General features: G+C 40.7%; 1 protein-coding gene and 1 pseudogene across 2 annotated transcripts in view; one reads left to right on the top strand and one right to left on the bottom strand.

Moving 5' to 3' along the window:
• The window catches only part of LOC143907328 (uncharacterized), a 156163-nt gene that overhangs the window by 93843 nt on the left and 37084 nt on the right, over positions 1-25236 (bottom strand). The gene's annotated exons all lie outside the window — the stretch shown is intronic.
• On the top strand, positions 6487-11006 carry LOC143907098 (uncharacterized; annotated as a pseudogene). Its single transcript, XR_013259721.1, has 6 exons — positions 6487-9480; positions 9582-9711; positions 9861-10048; positions 10137-10323; positions 10535-10710; positions 10782-11006. The product of XR_013259721.1 is annotated as an uncharacterized LOC143907098 (transcript).

Here is a 25236-nt window from a genome sequence, read left to right as displayed (position 1 = left end):
GTCTCATTCTTGAAAGAGAGAGACGCCGCGTGAGATAAAGAGAGAGAGAGAGAGAGAAAAAAAGAGAGTACTCTGTCGCGCGACAAAGGTCGATCGTGTGCGAATTTGTATCCTTATTTGGCGCATGTGCGAATTACATGTAATCTTACAAAAAAACGAAAATAATTAATGTATATTTTTATTTTTTTACTTTAGTTAAGTATGTATGTATGTATGAAAGTACTTTATTTGTCCCTAAGGGGCCTTAAAGGACGTTTTTAAGGGACGTACCCAAACCTTTACAATCTCCTACTCTTCTTCCTTTTCTCACAAACCATTGGCGTTTTTCAGGAACGTACCCAAACTTTTACAATTGCTCGCGCTTCCTATCCCTGCCTGTCCTCTCTCTCTCGCTCTCCCGCTCTCTCGCTTGCTCTCCTGCGCCTCAATCGCTTCTCGCTTAATCGCTCTTAATTTATATCTAATATCTAACTTAATTCTAACTGTTTGAAATGTACAAGTTCGCGCAGGAACCTGAGCTATAGAAATTATAGAAAAAAGGGAACGATACTTTACTTGTGATTTAGTCGGTAAAGAGATTGTGTATTTTCGCTGTGGTTTGATTACAATCAGTAAAGTTATCAGAATTAATGTTTTATCAAGAACATATAGAATAAGCACAGAATCAGACAATATTGAATTATTCTTGCATAATCCTTTCTCATGCGTCATAAAAAGAAATTAGTCTCTCATCAAGATTGAATTTAAGAGAACAGAAATCCGTTATTCTGATTCTCAACCAGATAAACCACCAAGTGATTTCAATCTTTGTTTCTGTTTCAAGAAAGGATCATACAAGTTAAGCATATAATTTCAAACGCAGGTTAAATAATTAGAGCAATATTATACAAAGCATATAATTTAAGTACTGTGTCGATTGAGAGTTCATCGATCCCAATTCATATATATGTATCTCACTTAAAGTATAAGAAAAGGAACATATGCAACGTGAAGCATTCGAGTGAACATTTAGTCTCTTATAAATATTACGTGAGATTCGGTAACTGCAATATAACGTTCTTTCTAGCTATCAATCGGCACAGTAACTTATATGGTAATTCAGATTATATGTATTTTGAATCAATAATATATATGTTAATGCTTGAAGAACGAACTAAATTAAACGATAAGTAACTTTTCATGAACAATATAGTGCTTCGTACACTTAAATAATTGGCAAGTAGCCATAGAATAAATCATAATTCGTTAAAATAATCGCAATTATACGTGAAGATTCGACTCACGTGTGCATCGAGAACATAAGTTAAACAATTGCATATGAAAAATCAATGGCGTTATTCGCGGGTTGCAACCATGTAAACGTGACTTTAATTCGACTGAGCTCAGACCGATAATTAATTTCGGAATAGTCGGCATTAATATAGCCGTTCTGCGAGGATGTAATCCGTCGCCCCGTGAAATGCGAGGACGCTATCCTTCGCCCCGTGCTTTCTCGAACTTTGTAATCAGACGATCGCATTTATGATAGAACATTGCGTTCATCATAATCCGCTTGAGAGTTGCCGATCAATCTCTTAATGGATCTCTGAGTTACACGAGTTCGATATGTTACCTGAAAGCATCCGCCGTCTATCTTTGGATAAGATGGTCATCGACCAAAACCTTTGCAATGTGCAAAATGGCCGCGATTGTCCGTTTGCCGAATCCAGGTTGAAAAATGGCTAAGTTCGTCCTTCCTTCCGTCGTATATCGTGAGAGGTGCTTGTCATCGCCTCTAATCCATACTGAAATGTCTCCTCTGATGTTGCGGAGACGTCCTTGGAATAGCTCGAGTTAATCTCAGACTCAATAGTCTGGCGGATTGCACTCGCGTCACAATTTACGAATATATACGACGCCGGTAGAAGGAACGCAACTCTTCGCCTCGCTAGCCGGAAGACGAATACCTTCCCGGCGGGCTTCACGTTCATCTCGATACGTTTTACGCTTGCGCAGTATCGTCGTTTCGAATCGTTTTCCGGCGCTAGGGCGCGACGTCGTCGTCGCCGCGTGCGCGAAACACTTAACGCTGAAGATAAATAGATAACTGTAATATCGATGCCATCTATGAGCCTGCTATCGAATCGCCGCTTACAATCTATTATGCTCACAGATGTCTACACTTACACAATCTCTTTACGATCTTTAATGTCCGTTTCTAACACTAACTTATTTTCTAAAGTTGGACTTCCGTTTCCTTTGCTTCCTTCCTTTCATATTTTTCTCTCATACGTCTCAATCACACTGCTCTCTCATCCTCATTTCCCTTCTCCTCCCTTCCTCTTGTCGCATTTCCTCTATCGCTTTCATCCATTCCTCTCCCTCTCCCCCCTCTCCTAGTAAATTCTCCACTACATCCTGCCACCCTTCTCCATCCCATTTCTCCCATCTCGTACATTCCTCCCATATGTGTTCCCAAGTTTCCTCCTCCCTTTCGCATATCCTACTCCACCTTTCTTCCTCCTAGTTTTTCTCTAAGTATCCTGGAATCCCGTCCTTCCTTATAAATTTATACCACCGGTTGTATTTCGAGTCTACGATCTTTTCCATCCTTTCCTGTTTTTGCTTCGCCTTCTCTCTGCTCTCCAGGTTTTCAACTTCTAACTCTTCCTCCTCTTCAGCTCTCATTCCCAGCTCTTCCAGATAACTTTTTTTTCTTGTTCCTACTTTCCTATTATCTTCCCTTTCTTCCATCTCTCTTTCATTTTCTCTAGACATTTCCTCGCTATTCCCCCCCGTTACCTTCCTCTAATTTCTTTTCGAACTTCCAAGCTTTCTTGCTTGTTCTGCCTCTCATCTTCTCCCTCTCCACTTCATTTCTCACCATATATCCGGGTGTCCTCCAGTTTAGCTCAAATATCCATCTGATATATCTCTCATGTATACTTTCTACCTCCACCCTTTCCTTCCACCCCCACACTTCTGCCCCGTATCCCATATCACTGTCCATATCAGAGTATCATACAACCAGATCCTTCTTCTCCAGTCCTTTTTCCACATTCTTTTTCCCATCCCCCATACTTCCCTCATCACTCTCGCCGCCTTCCTTCTTCTCTCTCTGATGTGCGCCTCTTGTCTCCCATTTCCCTTCAGCGTATATCCAAGATAATATACGATTAAATTCCTTTACTTCTTCTAATTTCTTTCCTTTCCATCTCCAGTCATACTTCCTCTTCCTTCCTCCTCCCTTTTTGAACCTCATTATTTTTTATTTCTCTATACTCAATATTAGTTCCTTCTTGTCCAGGTAACCCTCAAATCTGCTTATCATCGATCTCATGTCCTGTTCCTCCTCTGCCATCAGTGCAATGTCATCCGCATACATTAACGTATAAATCTTTCCCCCTCTCAGTTTCACGCCTCCCCATCCTCCTCTTCATATAATCTTCTAAATCCGCGATTAATATGTTAAAGAGTATCGGGCTCAATGGGCATCCTTGCCTCACGCCCTTCGCCATCCAAAATGCGCCTCCACACTCTCCTCCTATTCTTACCCTACTCTTTGTTTCTCTCAATACCTCCTTAACCCTGTCTATTAAACCCTGCCTCACTCCTCTCTCTATCATCGCCCTAATTAATACTTCCTTGTCCACTGAGTCGAATGCCGCTTTCAAATCTATGAAAAATACTGTCATCTTTCCTTTCTCCTTACCCAATTGTCTGTTTACCAGATAGTTCAGAGCGAATATTTGATCCATCGTCCCCATTCTTTTTCTGAATCCTGTCTGATTATCTGGAATCAAATTCTTCGTCTCGACCTCCTTCCTTAACCTTTCCGCCAGTATCGCTGTGTATATCTTATACATTGATGACATTATTGTTATTCCTCTATAATCCTTCACTTCTCAAACTTCTCCTTTTTTTTATTATTGGAACTATTTCTCCTTCCTTCCATTGTTCCGGCCAGCCTTCCCCTCTCCAAACTTTTTTACAAACTTCCCATATTCATTCTACTATTTCTTCTCCTCCAAATTTCCACGCCTCGTTTGGTATTCCATCATTTCCTATTGCCTTTCCTGTTTTCAACTTTTTTATTACGTTTTTTACCTCCTCCAGGTCTATCTCCTCTTCTTCTTGCCTGTTCCCTCTCTTTTCTCCTTTCACTACCTTATTCTCCATCCCCCCCCCATTAGCTCCATGAAGTACTCTTTCCATTCTTCCATCTTTATTTCTTCATTTATCCTCTTCCTTCTTTTTCTTACTCTGCCTATCAGCTTCCATACCTTTCCTTCCGTTCTCGCTTCCCCTATTTCTTTTATCATCCTTTCCTTCTCCTCTTTCTTCTTTCTTTTACACATTTCTCTGTAATCCTTTCTCTCTTCTCTGTACCTTTCTACTTTTCCTCTTCCTTTCCTCCATTTTCTCAGCTCTTTCCTCACTTCTCTTTTCCTCTCCTCACATTTTTCGTCCCACCATCCTTTTCCGTTCTTATTAACCCTTCTCCCTCCCTCATTTTTGTTCTCCTTTATTACTTTTCTTATCCTTGATATTCCTATTTCTATCTCCTCTTGTAGTTCTCCGTTTCCTCCCTCTATCGTTCCTAATCTCTCTTTAAATTATGTTTTCCCCCCTTGCTCCATATTCCTCTTCTTCTTATTCTTTCCCCCTCTTTTTTTCTCTGATTTCTCCCAGGATCACCCCTCACCCATACTGTTAATGGGTGATGATCTGAGTCCACTCTTTCTCCTACCTCTAGTCTTTCTACTCTTTCTCTAATCTCCACTTCCCCTATCACGTAGTCTATAACTGTCTCGCCTCTCCCTCCTGTGTATGTAAATTCACCTTCCTCATCTCTTTTCACGCCTCCATTTAGTATCATCCAACCTCTTTCCTCTATGAATTCCAATAGCTTCTTTTCGTCTCTATTTATTTTCTTGTCTTTTGATCTTCTCCCTTCACCTTCCATTTTTCTCTCGTCCTTCTCCTCCCAACCTCCTTCCCCACCCGTTCTTGCATTAAAATCCTCACCTATTATAGTCCTTACTCCCCTCTCACCCTCTTCCATCATATCCTTCAGGCCTTCTAGCTTCCTGTCTATATCATTATTTACATATAGAGTCCTATTATTCTCCATCTTTCCTCTCCTATCCTTATCTTACATTCGATTTTTCCTTCCTCTTCCTCTGACCTTCTTTCTTCCTTCATCTCTTCTATTTTCTTCCGTACTCCTAACAGCATACCCCCACTCGCTCTTCCTTTTTTGTTCTTCCTGGTCGCTATTTGCACTTTCCATCAGTATTCGCTTGGGATCTTTTCTTTTATCCTCTCCCACCCCCTCTCATCTAGCCATGTCTCCATCATTATTATTACGCCCCATTTCTTTATCCCTTCCCAGAACTCTTTATCCTTATTTGTTACGCCCGCCACATTCCAGAAAGCCACTTTCCACGTTCCCTCCTCCCTCCTGACTTTCCTTTTCTCTCTCTGTCTATTTTTCTTGTCCTTCTCTTCGTCTCTTCCTCCTACGTTCTCTTCTTCATTCTATTGACCTTCTTTGTCCTTCTCATCTCCTTCTTTTGCATTACCTTTATCCTCTACTTCTCCTAATCTTCCTCCCTTTCCTTCCACACATTTCCTTCGTTGTCTCGTAATATCTCTTCATTCTCCTCCCATTTCCACCATTTTCCTTCTAACTGTATTTTTCCATATCCTACCCTTACTCTCTTACCATTTTCTCTCTCCTGCCTCGCAATGTCTTCTAAATTCCATCTCATCTTTCTCTCCTTCCATGTCAGATCATCATCTATACCTATCCCTTTTTCTCTTAGTCTTCTTCTCTCCATCATGACCATTCTTTTTTGTTCCAGTCCTTGTAGACCTATTACCGCCATCGCTTACACCTCCCTCTCTGCTATCTTCTATGACCTTTTTACAACTCACTTCCGTCTCTATTCCTATCTTTTTTAAGATTTCTTTTACCTCTTTTTCTATTTCGTTCCTCTTTTTTTTGTTCCTCTTATAACTATTTTTTTTTCTTTCCTCTCTCTCTTTCATCTCTAATTTTTTATCTATTTCTTTTAGTTTTCTCTCTAATCCCTACTCTCCTACAAGACTTCTTTTCCTATTCCCTTCTCTTTCATTTCCGTTATCGTCATTCTCTTTTCCATTTTCTCTCTCTCTTTCATCCATTTTTCTTCTCTCTCTTCCATGGTTCTTTTTAAATCTTCCATCTTTTGTCTAATTTCCCTCTCTTGCTCCCTCGTTATTTCTAACATTTTCTTTATCCCCTGTCTCATCTCAGATTTTATCTCCTTCTTTATCTCTTCTATCCAGCTTCTTTCGTCTTCTGTAATTATTTTCTCTATTTTTTGCTCTATTTTTTTGCGGTGAACTCTGCATTTTCTTGCTCCTGTTAAAGACCCAGTTTTCGGATTCTCAGCCTTCTATTTCCCCTCTCTTTCTCTTTGATTCAATACTGCCTGTACTTCCTTTTCTCTCCCCTTTTCCTTTCCCCTGATCTTCCCCAATTAATTCCATCAATCTTGCCGCTTTTCCTTCATCCTTCGCCATTTTCCTTCAGTTATACCTATCTACCCTGCTCTTCTATTTCTCTATAAGTTTCCCTTCTATGTTCGAACCTGCCTATTCCCTCACGCGTGTCGCCGCGGCAGCGCGACTTCGTGACGTCCCCGTCTATACGCTCTGCCCCTCTCCTCTGTTTTATTCTATGCCTACCTATCTGACCGTTGTTCTACCGTCACTTTTCCTTCCCCGTATCTAACCCTATTCTTTCCCTTTGACCTGCGCCCATTCACACACTCTCTCTCACTCCTCTGCTTCTTTCTCTCACCCACTCACTGCCCTCTCACACACCCTCTCACACTCTTCCCTCCCTGATTCTCTTCCAGTCACTCACACACGTGTCACTCACAAAAGCGCCGGAAACGGAAGTCCTATTTTAGTTAAGTACTTGTTGGCTTTTGGCGCCCCCCTGACACCGGCGCCCGGGGCCTAGGCCCCTTTCGCCCCCCCTTTACACGGGGCTGGTGGTGGAACAAGGAACTATCGGGACTCAGGGCTGAGGTAAGAAGACTTTTCAATAGGGCCAAAAATGTAAATACGCTGGGAGCCTGGGAAAACTACAGGAACGCTCAGCAAGGTTACAAAAAAACGTTAGTCAACGCGAAAAAGATGGGATGGAGAAACTTTTCCGAGGGAGTCGAGAGTGCCCCAGAAGCGTCCAGACTCTGCACAATCCTCTGCAAGGAGAGTAACCCACAGTGGAGCTGCCTTAAGCTCGGAGTGGGGAATTCACTGAAACAACTGAAGAGACTCTGAACCATCTTATGGAAGTCCACTTCCCGGGATTTCTAAAGTCCTCCTCAGTCATGAAAACCCAAAAACAACCTAGAGCTACCTATAAGCCCAGAGCATGGGCATTGGCAGCAAAAGTGGTCTATCCACAAGCAGTGGAGTGGGCGGTTCGCTCTTTTGAGCCTTATAACGCTCCGGGACCGGACGGCATACATCCCATACTTCTACAGGAGGGACTGGGAGCAATAGTAGGCCCAATGACTAAAATCTTTAAGGCGAGCATTGTTCTAAGGCATGTCCTCCAAACATGGAGAGCCACCAAAATGGTATTTATACTTAAGCCCGGCAGAAACGGACATATCAGGGCTAAGGACTATAGACCTATCAGTTTAACATTTTTTCTATTTAAGACTCTGGAAAGACTGATTGATAGGTTTCTCAAAAACGGGCCATTAGCGGACCACCCTCTGACTAGTGCTCAATATGCCTACAGGGAGGGTAGGTCCACAGAGACTGCCCTACATCACTGACGGGCAAGATAGAGACACAGCTAGAGGCAAAAGGATATGCTATTGGAACCTTCTTAGACATCGAAGGGGCTTTTGATAGCACCTCGAACATAGCTATTAGGGAAGCAATGATCAAACACGGAGTTCCGGAACCGCTAGTGAATTGTGTGGAGAATATGCTGGCGGGGAGGAATCTAACGGTCATACACAACGACACTATTGTTAGTGGCAAACCGGGTAAGGGGTGCCCGCAGGGACGCTTTTTACTGCCGCGAGGTTGTTAGGCGCGACTATCGGGTGTCCAAATATACTGATCGGGTAGCAGAGAAAAAATTGAAACACAAACACGGAATAAGTTGGGCGCCAGGTGTGGAGACGGCCACTCCACCTTTTACGCTAACTCTAAACAACGCGATAACTCTAAATGACTCTAAATAGCTCCAAATAACTCTAAATCACACAGACTCAAACATCGACACAACTCTCAAATACGCTCTTGCCGATCGCGACGGCTGCTCAGTTTTCCTGTTAGAGGGTCGTAGTTCAGCTAACGGCCGTATACGGAGGACGTTAACCGTGGTGAGGCGAAGACGAAACAAAAAGAAGTCACTCATATTGGATATAGAAAATAGCAATATAATATGAACTCATAACAAATGCAATACCATCATATTTGTGACAATTTCACCTGGGCGGATTAAAGTCATCTCAGGCTCGGGGCACCTTCAACCTTTCGGTTTATGGCGGAAGACGCGGAATGCGGGATGATGTTTACCTCGCGGGGGTCACGCATCAAACGCGTGAATCCTGTGGACACCGGTGACTTGAATAAATATATTATCCACCGAAAGTGAAAGTTCGCCAGGAACGATTATCCGCGGTATACAATACGCGAGAGGATCGGTTATTATCCTCATATAAACGTACGCAATGGAATAGATAACGCTAAATGTTGTGGACTCGCCCTACGGACCAGTTCGAGAAAATGTTGCACGGAGCGCGACGGGTTAGGTTAAAAACGAAAGTGAAAGCGAACAGACTTGCTATTTTCAATCCTCATTATTATTCCGATTTTAGTTATTGTATTTTGTGTGTGTGTGTTGAATAAATACTTGCTTAAAGTTATAACATATTGGCAACGAAGATAAACGTTGATAAAAGCGGAAAATAAGACCAAGGAAAAGGAATCACTGTCTAAGGAAATAACATAACCTAGAAAATGACAGACGCAACGCCAAAGACAGTCGTAGGATCCGTGGGATCGGTTTCCGAGTTCGTACCAGGTTCGGTAGATTCGTGGGAAGTATACCGTGAACAACTAGGATTTTATTTTGAGGCGAACGACATTACTTCAGAAAACAAGAAAAAAGCAGTTTTTTATTCAGCATGCGGCAAGGTAACGTACGCCACACTGCGGTCACTGGACTCACTGGGTACCCCTAGAAAACCGAGCGAATTGACGTTCAACGAGGCCGTCATGGTGCGATCCCATGGTACGGAACGTATGCGCAATGCGGAATTGGCGGAACGCTCGTGATTGGTTCGACCTTTTTTACGTTCGTTCCGCCGACTTTTGTCCGCAAGTTTATATTTTATCCGCACTGATCGTGCGGAAACTGCGGACGTATACTTGTATGTGTGATAGGACAAAATGTCAGAATCTCATCAACAGAGATCCGTAAGAATGTTATTAAAAACTATTTAAATTTTAAATAATGTAATTTTGAATTAATAATTTTATATTAATGCAATGCTATTATATTTGTTATTTGTTTATAGGATAGAAAATGTGGATACTGCGGATATATTCTCTCAGGAAACTATGACCTGATGAAGCACTCTTGCTTTCATCCGTTTAATGAGGAAACACATCTGTTAAAAGTGGATGAAAATTTAGTAGTCACTGTTGGTAGGTATTATTTATAGTAATCGAAGTATGTCCCTTGGTAAAGCATGCCATTAGTTATTTATTTAAAAATTATATTGTCCCGTTTAGCAATGATACTGAAGGACTAGGTTTCGTTTGCCAGTGTTATTATTATTCCTTTTATTTTATAGTGTCTCGTGAATACAAATTAGAATTAAATGATGATCTGCCAAATAATAACATGCAAGAACTTGATAAGGATGAGCTCTTAATATATTACATATCCCAGAAGAGAGCGTTATTTGACCATCGAACACCAGCTAGCGACAGAAGTACATTGAAAAAAATGCACTGTGGCAAGAAGTATACTCATTGAGAGGTTAGTATGTATATACATATTTTGGCCATGTATAACAATTATATAAGCGCAACTAAACTTTCTGTTTGGTTCTGATGTGTGTTTATAGGAGTATTTAATATAACCCAAGTCAAAAAAAGATGGCGATATCTTCGAGATTGCTATATAAAAGCAAAAAAAAATAACATATGTACATTCCAAGTAGGTCTGCTGCTGAAACTTCAACTATGAAAAAAAAATTCCTTCAGGTTCTACGAACAGATGAAGTTTTTGGATGATGTCTTAGAAAAATCTTCGTGAGTTTAATAATTTAATATATACATTGTGTTTAAAAAGTCAATGTATTTAAAATACAAACTTAAAATACAGACACTCCAGACTTGATTATTTTATTTAGTCCTCTTTGACACTTGAAATTAGTATCCACGCAATAGGAATTTTTCTCCAAGATTCTTGATTATTCTTTAAGATCCGATCCGATATTAAAAGTGCTGTTTTTCTCCCTAGAACATGTACTAGTCTGCCAAACGTTCAAAACAATGAAGAAGATGAAAGTATGTCAACTGAAGTTAGTAAAAACTTAGTATTGGTGCCCCAACCAACATGTAGCAATGCGAGCAGCAATGTATCAAACTTATCGCTGCCATCAAACTCCGAAGAATTTGATTTAAACTTAAGTAAAAGTACGGTTCTATATTACTTTATTAAACATTTTAATAAATTTATTTTATGTTAAAAATTAATAATATTTTAGAAAGAAAGTCAGACAGATTGAGCAAGGCAAATGACGAATTTCACGAAACCGTTATCTCAACATTACGCGAAACCAATAAACAACCTGATAGAATTGATGGATTTTTACTTCTACTCGGAGAAGGATTAAGGAAACTGCCATACAGAAAGCGGACCGAATTAGAAGTGAAATTCCTTACTATTCTCATGGAAGAGCAAGATAAATTAATTAACCAGCAACTATAAATAAATCATTTTATGTTTACTTAATCTACTATTTAATATAAAAGAAACTTTTTTACTACATTATATTATTATTCTATTTATTTTTATTTTTATTATTAGTTTTATTTTTTATTACATTAATATTAAATTACTATTATGATATAAAACTATTATTGTACTAGGTATATTTAGTTTTAAACACATACAATTTATTTTCAAGCAAAATATATTTTTATTATAACATACCACATACAAGCCTTACGAGTTTATCCAGTGTTTATAAGTATACGCTTTACCAACTTATACCTACTTACAGTACTACTTATACTACAGGAAAAAATCTATCAGAATTAATTAACCCGACAAAAAATTTGCGTTCCTCAGTGTTATCATTATCGTCAATTATCGTCAATTAAATTAAAAATTATCGTCATTAATTAAAAATCGTTTTGCAACGTTTTTTCCCACTGGTAAGATAACGCACCAGTACCAGTACCTTGAAAGTATGTTGAATACGCTTCTCTGACTGCAATAGCATTGTTATTGCCGCGGCTTCGACAAAGTAGCACATTACGAACTCCGTTACTTGTACGCACTTCTTCAAAAGTTATGTGTAAATATGATTTACTTCCCGTTAATTGCGCTTCGTTTTTTATAATAAAAATGTGCAGTGCTACAGTCGCTTGTACAATTTTACGTACATTGCTGACATTCGCGATGATTGGCCTTCGGTATATTCTCCATCGAGCCACTAATATACCGAAAGCGTTCTCCACAACTCTTCTTGCTCGGCTAAGTCGGTAATTGAATACCTTTTTCCCAATGTCGAGTTTTTCACTTCGCGGATATGGTCTCATCATGTACGTCGTTAATGGAAAAGCTTCATCTGCTACTAGTACATAAGGTAATTCTGATCCGTCAATTTCAATCTGTTTCGGGTTTGGCAGTTTGAATAAATTAGCTTCGAAACGGTTCCCAATTTCGCTGTTGCAAAAGACTCCTCCATCACTTTGCCTACCTTCAGCACCAATATCGACTATTGTAAAGCAATAGTTTGCATCACTGATTCCGAGAAGATTAATACTGTGATGGCCTTTGTAATTGTAATATGTTGATCCGCTGTTTGGTGGAGCCTGTAATAAGAACACACATTGTCTTTTTATCATAATTTTGTATTGTGTACATTGAATATAAAATAAATCTTTTTATATTTAACAAAGCTTTTATTTGTTATTAATAAAGTTTTAATTATATAAATCAACTCAATATTCCATTTAAAACTTACTTGGATTTGAACATGCTTTCCATCGACAGCACCTATACAATTTGGAAAGTTCCACAATCGTTGAAATTTATCGGCTACAGATTTCCAACTCTCTTCATTGTCCATAAGAAAAACTGAATCTTTTAGACAACTCCAAATAGCTTCACAAGTCTCAGATATAATTTTTGAGATTGTGTTGTGTGCAACTCTGAAGGCATACGACAGGGATTTCATACTATCCCCTGATGCTAAATAACGCAGTGTAATCTGGAGCCGAGTGTCAGGGGAAATAGGTTCGCGAATAACATATTGTTTTATAATGACTGGTTCGATTAATGTTAATAACGCATTAAATAATTGAGGTGGCATTCGAAAATAATCTTTATATTTTTCTCTGTCTTCGGCCAGCATTTCCTTCACAAGATTCTCACTTGCTCCTTGTTTTATTCTTCTCTCCATACTAAATATAGGTCGTACCCAATATTTTCGTTGTTTTTCATCTTTATTTCTTTTTGCGATTATATATGTTGTTAATATTAGCCGACGATACAGGCAGGATGGTGATGAGAGACGGTAGGTAGGTAGATAGAGCGACAAGTATAATATGACTCGTGCCTTTATTCAAAGAGCGAACGGAACGTCAGAGTCGTTCGAGAGCGTTACAGAGAGTGCGACCGGTGAAGCGGTATGTTCCCCACTTTCCCCAAAAGCACACGCATCTTGACGTGCTGATCAGTTATAGAGCACGTGACAAATACCTGAGTCCAACGAACGCGAAATATGAATTGCTTATTACAACACTCCCACTCAATTCATATTCTAATACAGCTTTCAATTTATCATTCATATACACACACAAAAAAATAATTGTCATAAACAAAAAAAATTACGCATTTAATTTATATCCTTCATACCGCATTGATTCATGAGATTGACCAATTTTTGTTTACACAACGCTTTTGTGAGCGAATCAGCCAATTGTTGATCTGTTGGTTTATAAATTACATTGATTTCCTGTGATCTCTGTTTATCACATGTATATAATAATATTGCGTTTCAATATGCTTTGATTGCCTTGATCCAGTAGGATTTTTGACTAAACTGATAGCAGCCTGGTTATCACAATAAACAGTAGTAGGTAATTTTTGTATACAGCCTAACTCGTTAAGCAATCTTCTTAACCAAGTAACCTCCTTGGTCACGGAGCACAAAGCTATAAATTCAGCCTCAGTGGCAGAAAGTGCGATACTGGACTGTTTTCGCGACAACCACGCTACTGGTGCTCAATTTAACAAACACAACCATCCAGTTGTACTTTTCCTAGTGTTCACATCGCCTGCCCAATCAGAGTCACTGTATGCCACAAGATTGTTATCTTTAAACTGACCGAAAACAATGCCATGATCAATTGCTCCTTTTAAGTACCGAAAGATACGCTTTACTCCATTCCAGTGGCTTTCATCAGGCATTTCTGAAAATTGGCTCAAAACACTTACAATATAGGCTAAATCAGGTCTAGTTGCAACCATTAAAAACATAAGTGAACCAATAGCTTCTCTATATGGAAAGTTATGCTTAATACTATTATTTACATCGATTTTAAGAAACTTAATACTAGGATCAGCTGGGATAGAGAGAGACATAGTTTTCGTGATTGAACTTACTTAAGATTCTTTTGATATACGCCGTTTGAAACATTTTCAAAGTTCTCAACTTTCTGTCTCTTTTTATCTGCATTCCAACAAAGAACTCAGCTTCAGAGATTTTAATCTTAAAAACTGCACTTAACTTACTAAGTAAGTCCTTCATTTTCGAGACATTGTTACTACAGATAATTCCATCATCTACATATAATATCACATACAGTCTAACGCCATCGATTATTATATAATATAGATACGCATCCGATTCAGACTGAATTAAACCGTAATCGAGGAGGAACTCATTTATCTTCTTATTCCACTGTCTCGGTGCCTGTTTGAGTCCATAAAGACTTTTCTTCAACATGCAGACTCGATCATCAACTTCAAACCCAAATGGTTGTTCCATAAAGATTGTCTCTTCAAGATCTCCGTAAAGAAAGGCAGTCCTTACGTCAAATTGAATTATTTCTAGATCATCAACAGCAACCATAGACAGAACTGTTCTTACTGTATTGTACTTTACAACTGGTGCAAAAATTTCTTTATAATCTATTCCTTCTTTCTGAGAGAATCCTCTTATGACCAGGCGAGCCTTGTATTTATCTATTTCGCCATTCGCAGTGTATTTTCTCTTGAATATCCAACGATTCGAGATTACAGTCCGGTCTTCAGGCCTTTTAACAAGCTCCCATGTCTCGTTTTCTTCGAGTAAATTCAACTCTTCATGCATAGCCCTTATCCATTCAGCCGCATCCTCAGCTTCTACAGCTTCTTTCAGAGTCTGTGGCTTACAGGTTGTGAACAGAGCTTCGGCAATTTTCAACTCAGCATCTGACGTAGAAGGTATTCTTGGTCTAAGTGGATAGGGATCCCTTGGGATAGGAGCTCTTGGATTTCTCTTCAATGACTCTTTCAGCTCGTCATACTCGGAATCACCTTGTTTCACGTTATCGACATCGTTTTTATCAGTGCCGACAACTACCACATCATCTGAGGGAGGTCGTTCATCAAACACCACATCTCTTCTTACGTAGCATTTTCGAAGGGCTGGATCATACACCTTATAGGCTTTATTTCCATCACTATAGCCTATCAGCATCATCTACGTAGAGTTCATCTCCCACTTACTTCTTTGGTCCTTGGGAATATGAACGTAGCATGTACTGCCGAAAATTTTCAGGTGACTAACAGAAGGTTTTTCTCCAAACCACATTTCATATGGTGTTTTGCCATTCAGAGTATTTGTTGCAGTTCTATTTTTAACGTTTACTGCAGTAGCAGTAGCCTCAGCCCATAAGTATAGCGGTAGTTTTCTTGCATGTAACATGCTTTTAGCTGATTCAACTATGGTTCTATTTTGTCTCTCAATATACCCATTTTGTTCAGGAGCGCGAGGTGTGGTCAGTTCGTGTTTTATCCCTTTAGACAGCAGAAACTTTTTGACATCTTTGTTACAAAATTCCTTACCACAATCAGTTCTAATTTTCATTAAACTTACATTACAATTATCGGCTCTAACATCAGCATAGAATTTTTGCAAAGCTTCCAAAACATGAGATTTTTCTTTAACAAAGTAAACGAAACAGTATTTAGAAAAATCATCCTTTAACAAAAGAAAATAATTTGCTCCGCCAATAGAACTCTGACTCATTTTTCCGCAGAGATCAGCATGAAACAATTCTCCCGGCTTTTTCGCTCTAACAGCCTCATTTTTTGGAAAAGAATTTCTATGCTGTTTGCCTAGAACACATCCTTCGCAAAACGGATCATCTTTATCTAAATTAAAAACTTTCAAACATGGCCTTTTAACATGGCCTAATTTTTCATGCCACTCCATCAGTGAACTGCTAGTACTAACATTTGCTTCACTATATTTACAAGCAGGCCAGAAATTGAGTTTATACAGTTTTTCATCTCCTCTAAAGCCATCTACAATAAACTTATTGCCTTTATAAAATATAACTCTTTTTCCGCCTTCTTCAAAAACTACTCTCATACCTTTTTCCGACGTACGGCAGTAGCTAGAGAACATACATTCCTGCCCCAGGGATCTCGGGTTGCGGTTAGCGGGGTCGGGGGGGGCTTCGCTGCCGCGGGGGGAGCGCCGTAAGCGGTGGGCGAGGGGGTCGAGGGACGGTGTAAAGGGTCAGCTAGGGGGGGGCTATGCGGGGGGAAGCGAAAACTGGGCGAGAGGGGGAGCGCGACGCGGGGGGAACACTTTACGTAAAGTTAGGTGTGGCAGGGCTGCCAACGGTGGTGATTTTCCGATGTACCTCGTTAGCGATTGGCTACTTACTTTTTCCCTACATCTTTTTTCCCCATTTTTACGGTGAAAATCGCGAGTCGTCCTCCCGCGAGGGGGAGCGTCGATCGCGCGCTTCTTCGTCCCAACGGGACGGACGCGATTTTCCGATGTACAACGTTGACGATTGGCTACGCGGACGCGGTTTTCCGATGTACGACGTTGGCGATTGGCTGCGTACTTTTTTTTCCACTTTTATCGCTGACGTATAAAAGTGGTGGTTTTTCCGATGTACGACGTTAGCGATTGGCTGCTTATTATTTTTGTTTTTTTCCGATGTATCGAGAGAGAGACCGAGAGAGAGACGATACCGCTCTCTTCGTTCATCCCCCCCGAACCGTACGTTTCGCTAATAATGGTTTTTTATCGCGCGTCCGAACTCGCGTTCAGACGTATCGAGAGAGATCGAGAGAGAGAGACGATACCGCTCTCTTCGTTCACCTCGAACCGTTACGTTTCGCTAATAATATTTTTTTATCGCGCGTCCGAACTCGTTCAAGGTCACTTTCGACGTCGCGTCCTCCCGCGAGGGGGAGCGTCGATCGCGCGCTTCTTCGCTCCGACGGGCCGGACGCGGTTTTCCGACGTATCGAGAGAGATCGAGAGAGAGAGAGACGATACCGCTCTCCTCGTTCACCCCGAACCGTTACGTTTCGCTAATAATATTTTTTTATCGCGCGTCCGAACTCGTTCAAGGTCACTTTCGACGTCGCGTCCTCCCGCGAGGGGGAGCGTCGATCGCGCGCTTCTTCGCCCCGACGGGCCGGACGCGGTTTTCCAACGTATCGAGAGAGAGACCGAGAGAGACGATACCGCTCTCTTCGTTCACCCCGAACCGTTACGTTTCGCTAATAATATTTTTTTATCGCGCGTCCGAACTCGTTCAAGGTCGCTTTCGACGTTGCGTCCTTCTTTTTTTCCTTTTCTCGATCGACGCTGCGAGCGGTCGTCGTGTCTTCCCGCGAGGGGGAGCGTCAATCGTTTTTTTTATCGCGCGTCCGAACTCGAGTTCAAGGTCGCTGTCGACGTCACATCCTCCTTTGGTTTTTTTTCGAGCGACGCGGCGAGCGGTTCGCGGAACACGCGCGACAGACTCGAGTCAACGAGGCACGGCGGTAATATGTATTTTATTTGTTAAATTTAAATCAAATTAATTTTATAAAAAAGATGTATAATGTATAAATTAATGAAACTTACGATTAAACATCATGGGGAAGAGTATATCCCCGACCCGTCAACAGACGGAAACGGAGCTCGGACAACAGCATGAACAACGTCATATTATCCGGCCGGTCACGCCGATCACCACCCGGTAAAAAGTCGCGCTGACCGATGCGGAAACGTGGACGAGTGTAGGTAAAGCCCTCATCCAACCAGTCGGGCACCACCAGCGTAGGAGGGGCGGTTTCCTCCCCCGTATTGGCAGCCCGGAGTTCCTCCAGAGTCACTACACCTTTACATGGCACAAACTGCTCGAGAGAAGTCATAATCGTAAAAAAAAAAAAAATGAAAAGACGTTACGCGACGGAGAAACAGTCTCGAACTAAAGCGACTCGTTAAATTATATAAAGCTAGCAGTCATAATCAGCAAAAAATGCGATAAAAATAATACCAAGATAGTACCGGATGTGGTTTTCCGACCAGCCTCGTTGTATCGAGAGAGACCGAGAGATGAAGAACTCCCGGCTAGACTTGGGTGTAGTCAATCCACAGTCTTTTTGAGACAGCGACGCGAAGTCTTTTTAAAAAAAAAAGTACATTTGAACAGTGACAGTGCCAAGATGCGTTTGCAAATAACGTATCAGTGTGACGGTGTAAGTGTTTTGTGTTGCGCAATAATAAAAAAATTCTGCGTAATAATTTTGTGTAATATATTTTTTATTTTTAGTACATAAAAGTTGACAAATTGAAGATTGCAAAGGTACCTCTGCAAATGGGGATGAACGTTACGTTCACTCCATACGAGGAATCTTTGCAAATGAGATACCTATTTGACGATGTAACATTTGAGGTGCCTGTGCACATGAAGGAGAGTACATATTATATAAGGTATACGATTTAGTATATCCAATAAATTATTAAATAATTTGTTATAGCCTGACGACGTTCGCGAGCCTATTCCGGCGACGTATATAAATTTCATTCCAGAGGTACGTTATTTGTGTGTTTTTTTTTAAATAATATATTTCGTTTAATTTTTACAGCATGATGTACATGAGAAGACGTTATTTGAAAGAACGTTTGACGAATATAAAAATTTTACTAGATTTGAGGTACGTGATTTGTGCGCGTGTGATGTTTTAAAATATTTTATATATAATTGTTTTTATAGGAGGAAGGTGCCAATGAGAATCCAGCCGAAATACACGTGCATTTCGGCACGTCGACGGTGAGTCGTTTAAGTAATATTTTTTCTAAAATATATAAGTAGGGAAAAAAGAAAATTGTAATTTTTGTATACATGAATGACTCATGTTTAATAATAATAATAATAATAATAAACTTTATTAACGGGTAATAAACCCTTTAGCGTACAAAGAGAAAAGAAAAAACAAGAACAATAAGATAAAATAAAAATTTTACAACATAATATGGAGAAATTCAGGTTACAAGAGTAGACGAGAAAGTTTTTGTTTAAAAGTTGATACAGAGCCACCAAAAAAGTCAACCCTATTGGAGAAATTACTTGCAGATATTATTAGCCTATTTACACACGAATTTGCGCTATACAAAGTACGGTGATACTCGATGTGGAAGATGGAGTACTGTCTTAATTCTCTATTCGGGATGTTGAAATAGATACGTTCCAACAAAACCGGACAATCAATAGAGTGATTAAGAAGCTTAAAAATAAATGTAAGATCAAAGGTTAGTCTCCTATTTTCTAACGATAGCAGATTTAATCTATCTAATATAGTGCAGTATTCATGGCAAGTAATTGACATGGGATTACCTAGCCGATAAGCGGCCATACGCAGGAATTTGTGCTGCACACGTTCAATCAATAGCTGATGACATTCAAAATACGGAGACCAAACTATGGAACAGTACTCCAACTTGGGGCGAACTAACGTACAGTATAATAATTTTAAAGTGGTTATATTCTTAAAAAATCTACCCCATCGGAGGATGAATCCAAGCGTTCTATAAGCAGCTGAAACTATTGATTGTATATGTGCATTAAATGATAAGTCCGCACTGAACAAGACCCCGAGATCTCGAGCTTCGCGCACTGCTGAGAGAGGTAAACCATCAAGAGTATAGTTATATAAATATGAGTTACGTCTACGAGAAAAGTGAATAACAAAACATTTAGAGACGTTAAGCCGAAGACAGTTCCTCCTACACCAGGCCTCAAGTTCAAATAAGTCATGTTGTAATAAAAGCGCATCAGCAGGTCCATTAATCCGGCGGTATAATTTAAGGTCATCAGCATACAGTAAGAAAGAGCAGAATTTAATAAAAGCAGCTATGTCATTAATAAATAAAACAAATAAAAGAGGGCCAAGATGTGAGCCCTGCGGCACTCCAGACAAAACATTTATACTTCTAGAGAAGCTATTATTAAACTTTATGACTTGAGACCTGTTTGATAGGAAGCAGGATATCCAACGCAAAAGAGAACCTCCGAACCCTAGAGATCGAAGTTTACACATTAATATTGTATGATTAACTGAGTCGAACGCTTTTCTAAAATCGGTATAAACTGAGTCAACCTGGGATCCACTCTCAACAGTAGAAGTTAAAAAATCATAGTAATTAACAAGATTTGTCGTTGTCGAGCGTCCCGGTACAAATCCATGTTGTTCCTTTATAATAATGTTTTTACATAGGAAGCTAAGTTTTCGAGCAACAATGCCATCAAAGATTTTCGGCATAACATTTTGTTTACATATAGGACGATAGTTAGTGACTGATTGACGGTCGCCACTTTTAAAAATCGGAGAGACAAGACATTGCTTCCAAAGAGATGGGAAGGCACCATCCCTCAGTGACTTATTAAAGATCAGCCACAAAAATCTTGACGCGATAAAGATACATGATTTTAGTAATAAAGGCGGAATGCCATCCAACCCCGCGGAGCAGCTCAATGGAAGCTCACAAATCTCGTTATACACATCCGAAATTGATATGTCCAGGGATAAAAGATCCAAGGGGTGATTTAAATTAAAACCGCTGTCAGAGTATCCGTCGATTACATCGCTACTAATATAAACAGATTCGAAATAATCAGCGAAGCAGTTCGCAATAGATTCATCATCCTCCAGTAAATGATCATTATGCAGAATCTGAGAGGCGCAATGCTTGGAAGATCTGATGTCTCTGATAAAGCCCCAGAAAAGATTGGTATTATTCGACAGCGCATGTTCAGATTTATCAATAAAATCAGATCAGCAAACAGCAGACAGAGATTTACATCTAGCTCTAAGATGAGAGAAAGATAGATAATCAGAGAATGAGAGAGTGCATTTATATCTTAAGTGTGCCGCCTTCTTGGCCCTGACTAGAGAAATTAATTCCTTGGTGAACCATGCTGGATAAGTAGATTCAAAAATAACATAAGAGGGAACATAAGTATTAATCGCAAAGTTCAAGTGAGAGTAAAGTAGCTCAGTGGCCTCATCCACCGGAATATTAGCAAAGGCAGAGTCCCAGTCAATTTGACCTAAATAGTCATCAATTGCAGAAAAATCGGCACGTTTAAAACACGGTCTGCAGAAAGAATTCCCTGCAGGACGAGCAGCAGTGGGAAGTGGCAGGGCAAATTCGAGAGCAGGATGATGTGTGTCGCAAGGAAGGAGAGGCTCAAGGGAAGCATGTACGTGAATACCATCGAGAGAGGAAAAAATCAGATCAAGCTCGTTCCCCAGCACATTACTTATATTATTGTATTGCCGAAAGTTGCAAAGACTAAAATATTCGTTGACAATATCAGCTTGTCTTAATTGTGAGCCGCCCCTGGCAATATAATTCAGAGATGAATTGTTTTGATACCAGATAATATTTGGCAGGTTAAAGTCACCAAGAATAATAAGTTTAACATTAGGATAAGAAAAACAAACATCCAGCACGGAACGACAATGAGATTCATAAACATCAGGCGAAGAATTAGGCGGAATATAAACAGCGACAATAATAAATACGCGACGGCCGATCCTTACTTCGACAAAGAGATGTTCAATATTAGAAAGAGATATTTCAATACAGCGGCTGGGAAAACAATTACGGACAGCAATTAAAACACCGCCGCCCCTCGAGTAGATGCTAGTATGTTTATCCCTGTCATATCGGAAAACTTTAAAATCACTTAGGCCCAGCTCAGCATCAGAAACACCAGAATTAAGCCACGTTTCGGTAAAAATAACAAAGTCAACTTTCAGCACGGAAGAATTGATCGAACACCGCAGATCAGCCAATTTCGTCCTCAAACCTCTCACATTCTGATAATACGCTAAAGGGTGATAGTCGCGTTTTTTTGGCGCCTATTAGTGGAAGCTTTTACAATTTTCGGCACACCGTTAATAAATCTCAAAGTCATGTCGGTAACACCAGTGTCTTTAAGCGATTCAAACCGCTTCTTAACACAAACGAAATGATCACGCTGCTTCCTGGTTAAGTCCTGCTTGATACCAACTGGTCCGGAGTAGCTCTTCTTTTTCTTGAGAATGTCGATGGCGTCGGATTTGGACGGCAATGAGACTCGCAAGGGTCTTGCATGACCCTGTCTAAAAGTGCCGAGTCTCCGGACCTTGATACGAGGAGGATTTAAGGGCCGTATCTTGCGTATTATTTCCTCGGCCGTGGCCAGATCATTCGAACCGTCATCAGTCGAGGAAGAGGGAGAATTTGACTCGTCAATGTTATAAAAAATTAAGTTTGAGGATCTTCTCTCCCTCTCGGAAATTTCCTCCATTATTTCCTCGTGATCGATGGAGGCGGAGGCGGATGATATCTTGTTCTCAATCTCCGTGACTTTCTCAGTTAGCCCCTGCATCTCAGCTGCAATCTGCTCGATATCAGCACGATACAAGCTCGCAAGCTCCTCCCGAAAGATAGTGAACTCTTCACGGATTATAGCTCTAATTTTTCCGATCAAATGATCTGTCAGGTCAAAAGAGCCTTGAGAGCAGCAGAGAAATCTGCCGTCGGAGTGAGGGTGACCCGTTCGGGCTAAGCAACCAGGATGAGAGGCGACGCCGCAATCTTCGCAAACAATCGGTTTAACCACTGTCGCACCGCAGCCCTTGCAAGTCGTCCTCCTATCCATGGTGAAAAATGCGAGTACAGGAAGCAGGAGAAGTCAAAAATCCAAGACCAGTAAAACAACCTTCGACCGAAACTTGTATATGTTAGACTAATAATAAACACGTCTGTACTCTCCGACGGACTGTATAAGACTGTTTAATATACAATTAGAAAAAAGAATTATTTAATTTGTAATTATCGTATACATGAATGACTCATGTTTAATATACAATTAGGAAAAATAATTTTTTTAATTATCTGTTAGTAACTCACACTTAACATGTTTTTTTTATAGTTATTCCGATATGACGAAACAATAGATGCCACGCTCCTACCAAAGGTGTGTGATAAAAAAATGTTTATGAAATTATTTTTAATAAATTATTTTTAATAAATTATTTTTTATAAAATCAATTTTTAGTGGGTAATAGACGTTCCGGGCACGGGGATGTTACACATTTATGATACGATACAGTGGGAGATGCAGTTACATGGGAAGACATATGGTCTTTTGCCCGCCGGAGGTTAGTATGTTCATTATTAATAGCATACATAATTTTTAAAAGTATATACAGTATGACGATTTCGATTGCCGTTTTACGTATCGCCCTCTCCGTTTACACCGTGCGGAAACGCAAAAGGATGTAACATGAGAGACGTTCTGGAGAATGTATTCTCGACTGCAAGGAGGAAAGCGTGCTCGCGTTGCTCACAAAGTGGTTGTAATATGCTGATGTAATGATGCTCATATCACAGCCAGCTTTGATGAGCGTTGCGGCACTCACAATTCAACGAGTTTGGAATACGCCATAAGTTTTGAAAAAGTGAAGTTAGAAGGATATGTTTACATCCGCTTAAAAAAAAAAACGTGTTACCTGAGTGAATTTCGTTTGTATCGTAAAATTGAAGCCTCTTTTACGCGATGCTGATTGGCTATCTCGATTGATTGCCGCGCCGCGAGCTTGCTTCATCCCGTGAGGGACTGTCATGCGTCGGCTCGCGTTGTGTCGCGAGGTTAATATTATTATTAATGCGATCTCTCATCATTATTATTATTAATGCGATCTCTCATCATTATTATAAATATAAAATCGTTTAATTCTGAATTTTGGTCGCGTCACGCAAGGCTCGAAGTGCCACGCGAAATATCAGCGGATCGGAGATAGGTAATTATATAGTGACTCATCTTCTAAAAAGGGCATGCCGTAGGTATTGTTGTCACTTTTTTCCACGATGCCGATTGGTTCTCTTGCTGCGCTTACTTCATTTGCAGCTGTCATTGTATATTTTGTCAGTTGTGTGTGTGTGTGTGTGTGTGTGTATCAAGGTGGGTTAATAGTGTAATAGTAATAGCATAACGTTAAAGCTAAATAGCGCGCGTCTGTAGTGTCTAGTAATTATAAAAAAAGTGGGTGTTTGCAGTAAAATAATTTATGTTGCATGTAGTCGTATAAATTTATGTTATAATATCCGTATGCTGCATAAAAAATTTTCATTATTTATAAAAGTGTTATTTATATTTATACAATACGTAAGAAAAAAATAGAAAAAAAAGAAAAAAATAAAAAAGAAAAAAAAACATTATTAGAACAACTCGTGTTATCACTCGTAACCGCACCTCGCGTTATCGCTCACTCGCGCCGCAGCGGCTCGTCGGGTCATTCGCGCTGAAGCGTCTCCGCGTTATCGCTCCTTCCCCGTCTCGCTCTCTCGTCAATCGTTCGCCGTTTCTCTGTTTGTTCAATTAAGAGGTACCGCGACCGACCATTCTTACGCATTCGGCGGTACGCAATGTTTATCGCGTTCTCGCGAGCGACCATTTTTGCGCACTCGGTAGATTGAAATGTACACTGTGAAAATTGTGGAATAGACGCGCGTGAAGAGGAACGACATCGTTCGTTGTTTTGTGGAATATATAGGCGCGTGTGAAGAGGAACGACATCGTTCGTTGTTTTTTTTTTCACGTAGAGAAAAAAATACAAAAATATGTCGGTAGCGCGGATCGCGACGGCAGTACGAATCGCGGCGCGCTCCCGGCGCCTCCTCGCGCGCGATGTCCGTGAACAAATTCGGCATGTCTCTGACGAATCGGAGCAACGGTGACGGTGCGTCCACGGTGAGATTGCGCTCCTCGATCGAGTCTCTGCGCAATTACACGCGCAACAACGCGCTCTTCGTGAGCGAGGATTCCTACGACGCGAGGGAGCGCAAGATACGGCGGGTAGCCGCGTCGGAGGACAGCGACGACGCGACGAACAGGAGTTACGTCGAGGACGCGATCGAACGGCTCAGGAAACTCGTGACCGGTGAGATCGAGAAGAGAAACGCGACGCTGAAGAACGACGCGCTCTGTTTGGACGAGGAATTCTACGACGCGAGAGAGCGCAAGATACGGCGCTTAGCCGCGCCGGATGTCGGCACCGACGCGACGAACAGGAGCTACGTAGAGGGCACGATTGGGCAACTGAAAAGCGTTTTGATCGAAGAGATTAAAAATAACAACGCGATCCGAGAATTGGGGAACGAAATCGCGGCGCTGGAAAGCGTCGCGCTCCGTTTGAACGCTCAGGATCCCTACGACGCGTCGGGACGCAAGATACGACGCGTAGCCGCGCCGGAGGTCGGCGCCGACGCGGCCAATAGGAGCTTCGTCGAGGGAGCGATCACGGAGCTCGGAAAGACTTTGAGTGATGTAATAAAAGAGTTTAAAAAAGAGTTCGTTGCTGTGACAGATAAGCTCGAGGTCGAACTCATCGCGATCAAAACCGTTTTACGGATTATCAAACAAAAATGAGCG

Source organism: Temnothorax americanus, unplaced genomic scaffold (assembly GCF_048541705.1).
Source record: "Temnothorax americanus isolate GAGA-0224 unplaced genomic scaffold, ASM4854170v1 Scaffold8, whole genome shotgun sequence".
NCBI lineage: Eukaryota > Metazoa > Arthropoda > Insecta > Hymenoptera > Formicidae > Temnothorax > Temnothorax americanus.
Note: the sequence above shows the minus strand (reverse complement) of the source record. Positions and strands in the feature narration are given on the sequence as shown.